This window comes from Lissotriton helveticus, chromosome 2_1 (assembly GCF_964261635.1).
Source record: "Lissotriton helveticus chromosome 2_1, aLisHel1.1, whole genome shotgun sequence".
Lineage (NCBI taxonomy): Eukaryota > Metazoa > Chordata > Amphibia > Caudata > Salamandridae > Lissotriton > Lissotriton helveticus.
Genome location: NC_136059.1, coordinates 1,819,319,307 through 1,819,332,556, shown reverse-complemented (window position 1 = coordinate 1,819,332,556; position 13,250 = coordinate 1,819,319,307).

Genomic DNA, 13,250 nt, shown 5'->3' with positions numbered 1-13,250 from the left:
CCACTGGAGTCATGCTATCCAGGCTGATGAAGGCTGATAGCCAGAAACCGGTCCTTGGATGCTTGATTCCGGTCTGGGAAAGACATGGCTTGGTAGTTCGGACTGGACTGTTCCCATGAGGCACAGGGTCAGAGCTGATTTGCATATAGCCAGTGTCTAACCCAGGGTGGTGTGGAGCGCAAAAAAACAATGGATTTAGTCCCAGATCCTTGTACTGGGGTGAATGTATGACATTGTTCTACATTCTGTCCATCAACTGTGTTTTTTGCAATTTTCACCCCAAGTGGGCTGGGTATGCTCGGACGTGAGTCCCAGGCTCTCCACACCACTGGAGTCAAGCTATCCAGGCTGATGAAGGCTGATAGCCAGAAACCGGTCCTTGGATGCTTGATTCCCATCTGGGAAAGACATGGCTTGGTAGTTCGGACTGGACTGTTCCCATGAGGCACAGGGTCAGAGCTGATTTGCATATAGCCAGTGCCTAACCCAGGGTGGTGTGGAGTGCAAAAAAACGATGGATTTAGGCCCAGATCCTTGTACTGGGGTGAATGTATGACATTGTTCTACATTCTGTCCACCAACTGTGTTTTTTGCAATTTTCACCCCGAGTGGGCTGGGTATGCTCAGACTTGAGTCCCAGGCTCTCCACACCACTGGAGTCAAGCTATCCAGGCTGATGAAGGCTGATAGCCAGAAACCGGTCCTTGGATGCTTGATTCCGGTCTCGGAAAGACATGGCTTGGTAGTTCGGACTGGACTGTTCCCATGAGGCACAGGGTCAGAGCTGATTTGCATATAGCCAGTGTCTAACCCAGGGTGGTGTGGGGTGCAAAAAAAAAAACGATGGATTTAGGCCCAGCTCCTTGTACTGGGGTGAATGTATGACATTGTTCTACATTCTGTCCATCAACGGTGTTTTTTGCAATTTTCACCCCGAGTGGGCTGGGTATGCTCAGACGTGAGTCCCAGGCTCTCCACACCACTGGAGTCATGCTATCCAGGCTGATGAAGGCTGATAGCCAGAAACCGGTCCTTGGATGCTTGATTCCGGTCTGGGAAAGACATGGCTTGGTAGTTCGGACTGGACTGTTCCCATGAGGCACAGGGTCAGAGCTGATTTGCATATAGCCAGTGTCTAACCCAGGGTGGTGTGGAATGCAAAAAAAACGATGGATTTAGGCCCAGATCCTTCTACTGGGGTGAATGTATGACATTGTTCTACATTCTGTCCATCAACGGTGTTTTTTGCAATTTTCACCCCAAGTGGGCTGGGTATGCTCAGACGTGAGTTCCAGGCTCTCCACACCACTGGAGTCAAGCTATCCAGGCTGATGAAGGCTGATAGCCAGAAACCGGTCCTTGGATGCTTGATTCCGGTCTGGGAAAGACATGGCTTGGTAGTTCGGACTGGACTGTTCCCATGAGGCACAGGGTCAGAGCTGTTTTGCATATAGCCAGTGTCTAACCCAGGGTGGTGTGGGGTGCAAAAAAAAAACGATGGATTTAGGCCCAGATCCTTGTACTGGGGTGAATGTATGACATTGTTCTACATTCTGTCCATCAACTGTGTTTTTTGCAATTTTCACCCCGAGTGGGCTCGGTATGCTCAGACGTGAGTCCCAGGCTCTTCACACCACTGGAGTCATGCTATCCAGGCTGATGAAGGCTGATAGCCAGAAACCGGTCCTTGGATGCTTGATTCCGGTCTGGGAAAGACATGGCTTGGTAGTTCGGACTAGACTGTTCCCATGAGGCACAGGGTCAGAGCTGATTTGCATATAGCCAGTGTCTAACCCAGGGTGGTGTGGAGTGCAAATAAAACGATGGATATAGGCCCAGATCCTTGTACTGGGGTGAATGTATGACATTGTTCTACATTCTGTCCATCAACTGTGTTTTTTGCAATTTTCACCCCGAGTGGCCTGGGTATGCTCAGACGTGAGTCCCAGGCTCTCCACACCACTGGAGTCAAGCTATCCAGGCTGATCAAGGCTGATAGCCAGACACCGGTCCTTGGATGCTTGATTCCGGTGTGGGAAATACATGGCTTGGTAGTTCGGACTGGACTGTTCCCATGAGGCACAGGGTCAGAACTGATTTGCATATAGCCACTGTCTAACCCGGGGTGGTGTGGAGTGCAAAAAAACGATGGATTTAGGCCCAGATCCTTGTACTGGGGTGAATGTATGACATTGTTCTACATTCTGTCCATAAACTGTGTTTTTTGCAATTTTCACCTTGAGTGGGCTGGGTATGCTCAGACGTGAGTCCCTGGCTCTCCACACCACTGGAGTCAAGCTATCCAGGCTGATGAATGCTGATAGCCAGAAACCGGTCCTTGGATGCTTGATTCCGGTCTGGGAAAGACATGGCTTGGTAGTTCGGACTGGACTGTTCCCATGAGGCTCAGGGTCAGAGCTGATTTGCATATAGCCAGTGTCTAACCCAGGGTGGTGTGGAGTGCAAAAAAATGATGGATTTAGGCCCAGATCCTTGTACTGGGGTGAATGTATGACATTGTTCTACATTCTGTCCATCAACTGTGTTTTTTGCAATTTTAACCCCGAGTGGGCGGGGTATGCTCAGACGTGAGTCCCAGGCTCTCCACACCACTGGAGTCATGCTATCCAGGCTGATGAAGGCTGATAGCCAGAAACCGGTCCTTGGATGCTTGATTTCGGTCTGTGAAAGACATGGCTTGGTATTTCGGACTAGACTGTTCCCATGAGGCACAGGGTCAGAGCTGATTTGCATATAGCCAGTGTCTAACCCAGGGTGGTGTGGAGTGCAAAAAAACTATGGATATAGGCCCAGATCCTTGTACTGGGGTGAATGTATGACATTGTTCTACATTCTGTCCATCAACTGTGTTTTTTGCAATTTTCACCCCGAGTGGCCTGGGTATGTTTAGACGTGAGTCCCAGGCTCTCCACACCACTGGAGTCAAGCTATCCAGGATGATGAAGGCTGATAGCCAGAAACCGGTCCTTGGATGCTTGATTCCGGTCTGGGAAAGACATGGCTTGGTAGTTCGGACTGGACTGTTCCCATGAGGCACAGGGTCAGAACTGATTTGCATATAGCCAGTGTCTAACCCGGGGTGGTGTGGAGTGCAAAAAAACGATGGATTTAGGCCCAGATCCTTGTACTGGGGTGAATGTATGACATTGTTCTACATTCTGTCCATAAACTGTGTTTTTTGCAATTTTCACCTTGAGTGGGCTGGGTATGCTCAGACGTGAGTCCCAGGCTCTCCACACCACTGGAGTCAAGCTATCCAGGCTGATGAAGGCTGATAGCCAGAAACCGGTCCTTGGATGCTTGATTCCGGTGGGGCAAGACGTGGCTTGGTAGTTCGGACTAGACTGTTCCCATGAGGCACAGGGTCAGAGCTGATTTGCATATAGCCAGTGTCTAACCCAGGGTGGTGTGGAGTGCAAAAAAACGACGGATTTAGGCCCAGATCCTTGTACTGGGGTGAATGTATGACATTGTTCTACATTCTGTCCATCAACTGTGTTTTTTGAAATTTTCACCCCGAGTGGCCTGGTTATGCTCAGACGTGAGTCCCAGGCTCTCCACACCACTGGAGCCAAGCTCTCCAGGCTGATCAAGGCTGATAGCCAGACACCGGTCCTTGGATGCTTGATTCCGGTGTGGGAAATACATGGCTTGGTAGTTCGGACTGGACTGTTCCCATGAGGCACAGGGTCAGAACTGATTTGCATATAGCCACTGTCTAACCCGGGGTGGTGTGGAGTGCAAAAAAACGATGGATTTAGGCCCAGATCCTTGTACTGGGGTGAATGTATGACATTGTTCTACATTCTGTCCATAAACTGTGTTTTTTGCAATTTTCACCTTGAGTTGGCTGGGTATGCTCAGACGTGAGTCCCTGGCTCTCCACACCACTGGAGTCAAGCTATCCAGGCTGATGAATGCTGATAGCCAGAAACCGGTCCTTGGATGCTTGATTCCGGTCTGGGAAAGACATGGCTTGGTAGTTCGGACTGGACTGTTCCCATGAGGCACAGGGTCAGAGCTGATTTGCATATAGCCAGTGTCTAACCCAGGGTGGTGTGGAGTGCAAAAAAATGATGGATTTAGGCCCAGATCCTTGTACTGGGGTGAATGTATGACATTGTTCTACATTCTGTCCATCAACTGTGTTTTTTGCAATTTTAACCCCGAGTGGGCGGGGTATGCTCAGACGTGAGTCCCAGGCTCTCCACACCACTGGAGTCATGCTATCCAGGCTGATGAAGGCTGATAGCCAGAAACCGGTCCTTGGATGCTTGATTTCGGTCTGTGAAAGACATGGCTTGGTAGTTCGGACTAGACTGTTCCCATGAGGCACAGGGTCAGAGCTGATTTGCATATAGCCAGTGTCTAACCCAGGGTGGTGTGGAGTGCAAAAAAACTATGGATATAGGCCCAGATCCTTGTACTGGGGTGAATGTATGACATTGTTCTACATTCTGTCCATCAACTGTGTTTTTTGCAATTTTCACCCCGAGTGGCCTGGGTATGTTTAGACGTGAGTCCCAGGCTCTCCACACCACTGGAGTCAAGCTATCCAGGATGATGAAGGCTGATAGCCAGAAACCGGTCCTTGGATGCTTGATTCCGGTCTGGGAAAGACATGGCTTGGTAGTTCGGACTGGACTGTTCCCATGAGGCACAGGGTCAGAACTGATTTGCATATAGCCAGTGTCTAACCCGGGGTGGTGTGGAGTGCAAAAAAACGATGGATTTAGGCCCAGATCCTTGTACTGGGGTGAATGTATGACATTGTTCTACATTCTGTCCATAAACTGTGTTTTTTGCAATTTTCACCTTGAGTGGGCTGGGTATGCTCAGACGTGAGTCCCAGGCTCTCCACACCACTGGAGTCAAGCTATCCAGGCTGATGAAGGCTGATAGCCAGAAACCGGTCCTTGGATGCTTGATTCCGGTGGGGCAAGACGTGGCTTGGTAGTTCGGACTAGACTGTTCCCATGAGGCACAGGGTCAGAGCTGATTTGCATATAGCCAGTGTCTAACCCAGGGTGGTGTGGAGTGCAAAAAAACGACGGATTTAGGCCCAGATCCTTGTACTGGGGTGAATGTATGACATTGTTCTACATTCTGTCCATCAACTGTGTTTTTTGAAATTTTCACCCCGAGTGGCCTGGTTATGCTCAGACGTGAGTCCCAGGCTCTCCACACCACTGGAGCCAAGCTCTCCAGGCTGATGAAGGCTGATAGCCAGAAACCGGTCCTTGGATGCTTGATTACGGTCTGGGAAAGACATGGCTTGGTAGTTCGGACTGGACTGTTCCCATGAGGTACAGGGTCAGAGCTGATTTGCATATAGCCAGTGTCTAACCCAGGGTGGTGTGGAGTGCAAAAAACGATGGATTTAGGCCCAGATCCTTGTACTGGGGTGAATGTATGACATTGTTCTACATTCTGTCCATCAACTGTGATTTTTGCAATTTTAACCCCGAGTGGGCTGGGTATGCTCAGACGTGAGTCCCAGGCTCTCCACACCACTGGAGTCATGCTATCCAGGCTGATAGCCAGAAACCGGTCCTTGGATGCTTGATTCCGGTCTGGAAAAGACATGGCTTGGTAGTTCGGACTAGACTGTTCCCATGAGGCACAGGGTCAGAGCTGATTTGCATATAGCCAGTGTCTAACCCAGGGTGGTTTGGAGTGCAAAAAAACTATGGATATAGGCCCAGATCCTTGTACTGGGGTGAATGTATGACATTGTTCTACATTCTGTCCATCAACTGTGTTTTTTGCAATTTTCACCCCGAGTGGCCTGGGTATGTTTAGACGTGAGTCCCAGGCTCTCCACACCACTGGAGTCAAGCTATCCAGGCTGATGAAGGCTGATAGCCAGAAACCGGTCCTTGGATGCTTGATTCCGGTCTGGGAAAGACATGGCTTGGTAGTTCGGACTGGACTGTTCCCATGAGGCACAGGGTCAGAACTGATTTGCATATAGCCAGTGTCTAACCCGGGGTGGTGTGGAGTGCAAAAAAACGATGGATTTAGGCCCAGATCCTTGTACTGGGGTGAATGTATGACATTGTTCTACATTCTGTCCATAAACTGTGTTTTTTGCAATTTTCACCTTGAGTGGGCTGGGTATGCTCAGAGGTGAGTCCTGGACTCTCCACACCACTGGAGTCAAGCTATCCAGGCTGATGAAGGCTGATAGCCAGAAACCGGTCCTTGGATGCTTGATTCCGGTCTGGGAAAGACGTGGCTTGGTAGTTCGGACTAGACTGTTCCCATGAGGCACAGGGTCAGAGCTGATTTGCATATAGCCAGTGTCTAACCCAGGGTGGTGTGGAGTGCAAAAAAACGATGGATTTAGGCCCAGATCCTTGTACTGGGGTGAATGTATGACATTGTTCTACATTCTGTCCATCAACTGTGTTTTTTGCAATTTTCACCCCGAGTGGCCTGGTTATGCTCAGACGTGAGTCCCAGGCTCTCCACACCACTGGAGCCAAGCTCTCCAGGCTGATGAAGGCTGATAGCCAGAAACCGGTCCTTGGATGCTTGATTACGGTCTGGGAAAGACATGGCTTGGTAGTTCGGACTGGACTGTTCCCATGAGGCACAGGGTCAGAGCTGATTTGCATATAGCCAGTGTCTAACCCAGGGTGGTGTGGAGTGCAAAAAAAGATGGATTTAGGCCCAGATCCTTGTACTGGGGTGAATGTATGACATTGTTCTACATTCTGTCCATCAACTGTGTTTTTTGCAATTTTCACCCCGAGTGGGCTGGGTATGCTCAGACTTGAGTCCCAGGCTCTCCACACCACTGGAGTCAAGCTATCCAGGCTGATGAAGGCTGATAGCCAGAAACCGGTCCTTAAATGCTTGATTCCGGTCTGGGAAAGACATGGCTTGGTAGTTCGGACTGGACTGTTCCCATGAGGCACAGGGTCAGAGCTGATTTGCATATAGCCAGTGTCTAACCCAGGGTGGTGTGGAATGCAAAAAAAACGATGGATTTAGGCCCAGATCCTTCTACTGGGGTGAATGTATGACATTGTTCTACATTCTGTCCATCAACGGTGTTTTTTGCAATGTTCACCCCTAGTGGGCTGGGTATGCTCAGACGTGAGTCCCAGGCTCTCCACACCACTGGAGTCAAGCTATCCAGGCTGATGAAGGCTGATAGCCAGACACCGGTCCTTGGATGCTTGATTCCGGTGTGGGAAAGACATGGCTTGGTAGTTCGGACTGGACTGTTCCCATGAGGCACAGGGTCAGAACTGATTTGCATATAGCCAGTGTCTAACCCGGGGTGGTGTGGAGTGCAAAAAACGATGGATTTAGGCCCAGATCCTTGTACTGGGGTGAATGTATGACATTGTTCTACATTCTGTCCATAAACTGTGTTTTTTGCAATTTTCACCTTGAGTGGGCTGGGTATGCTCAGACGTGAGTCCCTGGCTCTCCACACCACTGGAGTCAAGCTATCCAGGCTGATGAAGGCTGATAGCCAGAAACCGGTCCTTGGATGCTTGATTCCGGTCTGGGAAAGACATGGCTTGGTAGTTCGGACTGGACTGTTCCCATGAGGCACAGGGTCAGAGCTGATTTGCATATAGCCAGTGTCTAACCCAGGGTGGTGTGGAGTGCAAAAAAATGATGGATTTAGGCCCAGATCCTTGTACTGGGGTGAATGTATGACATTGTTCTACATTCTGTCCATCAACTGTGTTTTTTGCAATTTTCACCCCGAGTGGCCTGGTTATGCTCAGACGTGAGTCCCAGGCTCTCCACACCACTGGAGCCAAGCTCTCCAGGCTGATGAAGGCTGATAGCCAGAAACCGGTCCTTGGATGCTTGATTACGGTCTGGGAAAGACATGGCTTGGTAGTTCGGACTGGACTGTTCCCATGAGGCACAGGGTCAGAGCTGATTTGCATATAGCCAGTGTCTAACCCAGGGTGGTGTGGAGTGCAAAAAAAGATGGATTTAGGCCCAGATCCTTGTACTGGGGTGAATGTATGACATTGTTCTACATTCTGTCCATCAACTGTGTTTTTTGCAATTTTCACCCCGAGTGGGCTGGGTATGCTCAGACTTGAGTCCCAGGCTCTCCACACCACTGGAGTCAAGCTATCCAGGCTGATGAAGGCTGATAGCCAGAAACCGGTCCTTAAATGCTTGATTCCGGTCTGGGAAAGACATGGCTTGGTAGTTCGGACTGGACTGTTCCCATGAGGCACAGGGTCAGAGCTGATTTGCATATAGCCAGTGTCTAACCCAGGGTGGTGTGGAATGCAAAAAAAACGATGGATTTAGGCCCAGATCCTTCTACTGGGGTGAATGTATGACATTGTTCTACATTCTGTCCATCAACGGTGTTTTTTGCAATGTTCACCCCTAGTGGGCTGGGTATGCTCAGACGTGAGTCCCAGGCTCTCCACACCACTGGAGTCAAGCTATCCAGGCTGATGAAGGCTGATAGCCAGACACCGGTCCTTGGATGCTTGATTCCGGTGTGGGAAAGACATGGCTTGGTAGTTCGGACTGGACTGTTCCCATGAGGCACAGGGTCAGAACTGATTTGCATATAGCCAGTGTCTAACCCGGGGTGGTGTGGAGTGCAAAAAACGATGGATTTAGGCCCAGATCCTTGTACTGGGGTGAATGTATGACATTGTTCTACATTCTGTCCATAAACTGTGTTTTTTGCAATTTTCACCTTGAGTGGGCTGGGTATGCTCAGACGTGAGTCCCTGGCTCTCCACACCACTGGAGTCAAGCTATCCAGGCTGATGAAGGCTGATAGCCAGAAACCGGTCCTTGGATGCTTGATTCCGGTCTGGGAAAGACATGGCTTGGTAGTTCGGACTGGACTGTTCCCATGAGGCACAGGGTCAGAGCTGATTTGCATATAGCCAGTGTCTAACCCAGGGTGGTGTGGAGTGCAAAAAAATGATGGATTTAGGCCCAGATCCTTGTACTGGGGTGAATGTATGACATTGTTCTACATTCTGTCCATCAACTGTGTTTTTTGCAATTTTCACCCCGAGTGGGCTGGGTATGCTCAGACGTGAGTCCCAGGCTCTCCACACCACTGGAGTCAAGCTATCCAGGCTGATGAAGGCTGATAGCCAGAAACCGGTCCTTGGATGCTTGATTCCGGTCTAGGAAAGACATGGCTTGGTAGTTCGGACTGGACTGTTCCCATGAGGCACAGGATCAGAACTGATTTGCATATAGCCAGTGTCTAACCCAGGGTGGTGTGTGGTGCAAAAAAAAAACGAAGGATTTAGGCCCAGATCCTTGTACTGGGGTGAATGTATGACATTGTTCTACATTCTGTCCATCAACTGTGTTTTTTGCAATTTTCACCCCGAGTGGGCTGGGTATGCTCAGACGTGAGTCCTAGGCTCTCCACACCACTGGAGTCATGCTATCCAGGATGATGAAGGCTGATAGCCAGAAACCGGTCCTTGGATGCTTTATTCCGGTCTGGGAAAGACATGGCTTGGTAGTTCGGACTAGACTGTTCCCATGAGGCACAGGGTCAGAGCTGATTTGCATATAGCCAGTGTCTAACCCAGGGTGGTGTGGAGTGCACAAAAACGATGGATTTAGGCCCAGATCCTTGTACTGGGGTGAATGTATGACATTGTTCTACATTCTGTCCATCAACTGTGTTTTTTTCAATTTTCACCCCGAGTGGGCTGGGTATGCTCGGACTTGAGTCCCAGGCTCTCCACACCACTGGAGTCAAGCTATCCAGGCTGATAAAGGCTGATAGCCAGAAACCGGTCCTTGGATGCTTGATTCCGGTCTGGGAAAGACATGGCTTGGTAGTTCGGACTGGACTGTTCCCATGAGGCACAGGGTCAGAGCTGATTTGCATATAGCCAGTGTCTAACCCAGGGTGGTGTGGAGTGCAAAAAAAAAAACGATGGATTTAGGCCCAGATCCTTGTACTGGGGTGAATGTATGACATTGTTCTACATTCTGTCCATCAACTGTGTTTTTTACAATTTTCACCCCGAGTGGGCTGGGTATGCTCAGACGTGAGTCCCAGGCTCTCCACACCACTGGAGTCATGCTATCCAGGCTGATGAAGGCTGATAGCCAGAAACCGGTCCTTGGATGCTTGATTCCGGTCTGGGAAAGACATGGCTTGGTAGTTCAGACTGGACTGTTCCCATGAGGCACAGGGTCAGAGCTGATTTGCATATAGCCAGTGTCTAACCCAGGGTGGTGTGGAGTGCAAAAAAACAATGGATTTAGTCCCAGATCCTTGTACTGGGGTGAATGTATGACATTGTTCTACATTCTGTCCATCAACTGTGTTTTTTGCAATTTTCACCCCGAGTGGGCTGGGTATGCTCAGACTTGAGTCCCAGGCTCTCCACACCACTGGAGTCAAGCTATCCAGGCTGATGAAGGCTGATAGCCAGAAACCGGTCCTTAAATGCTTGATTCCGGTCTGGGAAAGACATGGCTTGGTAGTTCGGACTGGACTGTTCCCATGAGGCACAGGGTCAGAGCTGATTTGCATATAGCCAGTGTCTAACCCAGGGTGGTGTGGAATGCAAAAAAAACGATGGATTTAGGCCCAGATCCTTCTACTGGGGTGAATGTATGACATTGTTCTACATTCTGTCCATCAACGGTGTTTTTTGCAATGTTCACCCCTAGTGGGCTGGGTATGCTCAGACGTGAGTCCCAGGCTCTCCACACCACTGGAGTCAAGCTATCCAGGCTGATGAAGGCTGATAGCCAGACACCGGTCCTTGGATGCTTGATTCCGGTGTTGGAAAGACATGGCTTGGTAGTTCGGACTGGACTGTTCCCATGAGGCACAGGGTCAGAACTGATTTGCATATAGCCAGTGTCTAACCCGGGGTGGTGTGGAGTGCAAAAAACGATGGATTTAGGCCCAGATCCTTGTACTGGGGTGAATGTATGACATTGTTCTACATTCTGTCCATAAACTGTGTTTTTTGCAATTTTCACCTTGAGTGGGCTGGGTATGCTCAGACGTGAGTCCCTGGCTCTCCACACCAGAGGAGTCAAGCTATCCAGGCTGATGAAGGCTGATAGCCAGAAACCGGTCCTTGGATGCTTGATTCTGGTCTGGGAAAGACATGGCTTGGTAGTTCGGACTGGACTGTTCCCATGAGGCACAGGGTCAGAGCTGATTTGCATATAGCCAGTGTCTAACCCAGGGTGGTGTGGAGTGCAAAAAAATGATGGATTTAGGCCCAGATCCTTGTACTGGGGTGAATGTATGACATTGTTCTACATTCTGTCCATCAACTGTGTTTTTTGCAATTTTCACCCCGAGTGGGCTGGGTATGCTCAGACGTGAGTTCCAGGCTCTCCACACCACTGGAGTCAAGCTATCCAGGCTGATGAAGGCTGATAGCCAGAAACCGGTCCTTGGATGCTTGATTCCGGTCTAGGAAAGACATGGCTTGGTAGTTCGGACTGGACTGTTCCCATGAGCCACAGGGTCAGAACTGATTTGCATATAGCCAGTGTCTAACCCAGGGTGGTGTGTGGTGCAAAAAAAAACCGATGGATTTAGGCCCAGATCCTTGTACTGGGGTGAATGTATGACATTGTTCTACATTCTGTCCATCAACTGTGTTTTTTGCAATTTTCACCCCGAGTGGGCTGGGTATGCTCAGACGTGAGTCCTAGGCTCTCCACACCACTGGAGTCATGCTATCCAGGATGATGAAGGCTGATAGCCAGAAACCGGTCCTTGGATGCTTTATTCCGGTCTGGGAAAGACATGGCTTGGTAGTTCGGACTAGACTGTTCCCATGAGGCACAGGGTCAGAGCTGATTTGCATATAGCCAGTGTCTAACCCAGGGTGGTGTGGAGTGCACAAAAACGATGGATTTAGGCCCAGATCCTTGTACTGGGGTGAATGTATGACATTGTTCTACATTCTGTCCATCAACTGTGTTTTTTTCAATTTTCACCCCGAGTGGGCTGGGTATGCTCGGACTTGAGTCCCAGGCTCTCCACACCACTGGAGTCAAGCTATCCAGGCTGATAAAGGCTGATAGCCAGAAACCGGTCCTTGGATGCTTGATTCCGGTCTGGGAAAGACATGGCTTGGTAGTTCGGACTGGACTGTTCCCATGAGGCACAGGGTCAGAGCTGATTTGCATATAGCCAGTGTCTAACCCAGGGTGGTGTGGAGTGCAAAAAAAAAACCGATGGATTTAGGCCCAGATCCTTGTACTGGGGTGAATGTATGACATTGTTCTACATTCTGTCCATCAACTGTGTTTTTTACAATTTTCACCCCGAGTGGGCTGGGTATGCTCAGACGTGAGTCCCAGGCTCTCCACACCACTGGAGTCATGCTATCCAGGCTGATGAAGGCTGATAGCCAGAAACCGGTCCTTGGATGCTTGATTCCGGTCTGGGAAAGACATGGCTTGGTAGTTCGGACTGGACTGTTCCCATGAGGCACAGGGTCAGAGCTGATTTGCATATAGCCAGTGTCTAACCCAGGGTGGTGTGGAGTGCAAAAAAACAATGGATTTAGTCCCAGATCCTTGTACTGGGGTGAATGTATGACATTGTTCTACATTCTGTCCATCAACTGTGTTTTTTGCAATTTTCACCCCAAGTGGGCTGGGTATGCTCGGACGTGAGTCCCAGGCTCTCCACACCACTGGAGTCAAGCTATCCAGGCTGATGAAGGCTGATAGCCAGAAACCGGTCCTTGGATGCTTGATTCCCATCTGGGAAAGACATGGCTTGGTAGTTCGGACTGGACTGTTCCCATGAGGCACAGGGTCAGAGCTGATTTGCATATAGCCAGTGCCTAACCCAGGGTGGTGTGGAGTGCAAAAAAACGATGGATTTAGGCCCAGATCCTTGTACTGGGGTGAATGTATGACATTGTTCTACATTCTGTCCATCAACTGTGTTTTTTGCAATTTTCACCCCGAGTGGGCTGGGTATGCTCAGACTTGAGTCCCAGGCTCTCCACACCACTGGAGTCAAGCTATCCAGGCTGATGAAGGCTGATAGCCAGAAACCGGTCCTTGGATGCTTGATTCCGGTCTCGGAAAGACATGGCTTGGTAGTTCGGACTGGACTGTTCCCATGAGGCACAGGGTCAGAGCTGATTTGCATATAGCCAGTGTCTAACCCAGGGTGGTGTGGGGTGCAAAAAAAAAAAAACGATGGATTTAGGCCCAGCTCCTTGTACTGGGGTGAATGTATGACATTG